Source organism: Stenella coeruleoalba, assembly GCF_951394435.1.
Source record: "Stenella coeruleoalba genome assembly, chromosome: 2".
NCBI lineage: Eukaryota > Metazoa > Chordata > Mammalia > Artiodactyla > Delphinidae > Stenella > Stenella coeruleoalba.
Window position 1 is genome coordinate 89,312,184 of NC_137147.1, and position 2,798 is coordinate 89,314,981.

The 2,798-nt window shown below is 40.0% G+C and overlaps 1 pseudogene across 1 annotated transcript; it reads right to left on the reverse strand.

Annotated features, from left to right (window-relative positions):
• Nucleotides 1-300: 300 nt before the first annotated feature.
• Nucleotides 301-1,859, reverse strand: LOC307182166 (non-selective voltage-gated ion channel VDAC3-like; annotated as a pseudogene). The gene has a single exon. The product of its transcript is annotated as a non-selective voltage-gated ion channel VDAC3-like (transcript).
• Between the last annotated feature and the right edge of the window lie 939 nt (nt 1,860-2,798).

Consider the following 2,798-nt stretch of genomic DNA (forward strand, 5'->3'; position numbering starts at 1 on the left):
CTGGAGGGTTGGGTCACCTCCTTTGTTACATGACACTGCACCGTCTCTGAGGAAAACATTTAAAACAACACTACAGAACTGAACTGAAATGTGGCACAAACATAACAACTTCTGGGCATGCCTTCAAGCACCTCCCTTAGGATGGGCTCAATATCTAGCCCTCAGTGTGGGGAGGATTATGTTTCTTTGGAAGAATAAAAGTTCACACTTTTGAAATTTCACAGAATTTTAAGCCAAAACATAGTGGGTTCATTTCTCTTCACCTCCAGGGACAAAGCTGATGCTTTACTCAAAACCACATTAAGCTTCTAGCTCAAATCCCAGCCTGACCTTGTGCCCTCCTGCATTAAAGTTCTTTCCATTGATTATTGCTGACACAGTCGGTTTCACTCCTGGTCGGAAAGGGTCTGAGAATAACCCAGTCCAATCAGACTGGCATTATTTACTTTAGCAGACAGAGAAGTTCTACAACCCAGCTTGTACTTAGCAGCAATGCCAAAATGGCTGTTGGTACTGCTGGCCATCCATGCGAGGTTTATTGATATTTCAATCTTCTCGTTCACTTTCTGGTAGATTGACCCTCCAAATTCAGTGTCATCGTTCACCTGAGTGTGCAGCTGGAAGTCTGCGGCATTGTAACCCAGGGAAAAATTATTCTGAGACAGTTTGGATTTGGCTGTGTCAAAACTCATCTGATGGCCAGCAAGCCAACCTTCAAAGGCCAACACAGTCCAGCCAAAGATGGTTGGTTCCGAAAAATCTATATCAAAGTTATATAGCATATAACTTGGCATATATATATGCCAAGACTGAAACAATCCCATTTATAGGAGGCCTTCAATTTCCCACTCTTCTTTCCTGTGTTCAGTACAAATATGGTATCAAAAGAGTCAATTTCAACCCTTCAGCCAACTTATTCTCCAAAGAGATTTCTGTCCCAAGAGTACTGTCTGTGTTCTACCTTTGGGTGAAGGTCAGTCCATAGTTACAGATCTTGTATTTGGTCTCTAGGTTGCCTGGTCCTTTCCCTTATCAGTGTAAGCATGACCAGATGTAGAAAATTCCACTCCACTACATGACTTGGTTCTCAGATCTATTTTGACCATGCTAAACCCATACCCTTTGTTGAAGACGTCCTTGGCAGCCTTTCCTAGGTCACAGTAAGTCAGTGTGTTATACATATCTCTGACCGGAGGTCCTGTCCACTCCGTCAGGAGGGCCTGTCCACTCCCTATACAGTAAGTTTTAAGTGATATCTACTGTTGTTAAAGAATACATCTTTGAAATCAATGCAATTTACTGTTCACTCTCACAAGGACAACGACAACATATATTTTCCAAAGTTTTAAAATGAGAGACATCAGCCTCCTTTGCCGGCCCTAGTTGTCCTTGTTGATACCTGAATAAGTAACTTAATATTTTTGAACATTAACTTGTCTCAGACATAAAATGGGTATATCCTTTTTGTTTTACTTTGGTAAATAAGTAGGCTAGATTGACCTATTTTCCCCTCTTTTCTTTCTTGTCAAATTGGAGCAGTTTTAAAAATTGCTAAATTTCAAAAGAGTAAAATAACTTTCAGGAATGCTGTGGATCAAATCAAGGAGGGAAGATGCAAAGAAGGGGCAGTGCAACCATTTAAGTAAAACAGTCAGAAATAATGACTTAGATGTCAAGTTTGGCCCAGAAAAGCACACAGTATGGTGGCTAAAGAATGGGTTTTAGAGTCATACTAACATAGATCTGAATCAAATTTACATCGTGGCCTTTTTTTAATATAAATTTATTTATTTATTTACTTATTTATTTTTGGCTGAGTTGGGTCTATGTTGCTGCACGCGGGCTTTCTCTAGTTGCAGCAAGCGGGGGCTACTGCTCGTTGTGGTGCGCAGGCTTCTCATTGAGGTGGCTTCTCTTGTTGTGGAGCACAGGCTCTAGGTGTGTGGGCTTCAGTAGTTGTGGCTCATGGGCTCTAGAGCGCAGGCTCAGCAGCTGTGGTACACGGGCTTATTTGCTCTGCAGCATGTGGAATCTTCCCGGACAAGGGCTTGAACCCGTGTCCCCTGCATGGACAGGTGGATTCTTAACCACAGCGCCACCAGGGAAGCCCTACATTGTGGCTTTTGACACATTACCTCTTACCTCCTTGTGTCTGGTTTGTTTTGTTTTGTTTTGATAAATAAAATAGGGATAATAAAACCTGCTTCTGAATGCGGGTATAAGAATTAAATAAAATCATGGAGGTGAAGCGATCAGCACAGTACCTAGCAAATAACTATTTGTATTTTTATGTACTAGCCTCCATTTATTTGAGACTTAATGACAAGATGGCATGAAACAAAGAAAACCTACCCTGGCAGTATAACTCAAAAGTGACCTTTCTGTTTCAGAATATTTTAGTAAAGTTTTGCACCATATTTGAGACTACATTTATGTAAAATTCAAGCAGCTCCTCTAAGAAATAGCTCAAACCAACCCTTGTGAAAAATGCCCCTTTCTGGACGAAACTGCTTTTGAAGATGATGAATGTAAAACTGTCTAGGTGTGCAAATCTAGATGTGCAGTTTTCTAATGCAGCTATAGAATTAATCTGATAAAATAACATTATAAATCACTGCAAATGTACACTGTGTGGCTTCTAAAAATTAAATTGGCATTCTTGTTTGAGTTGTGAAAATTATGTATTATGGCTTAGATTGTGTCAAGTAAACAGTTCTGGTGGAGTAGAGGAAAGAAAGACATAAATCAAATCTTTCTGACTAAGGATTTAAATAAAGGGATAATTTGATTTAATTCGT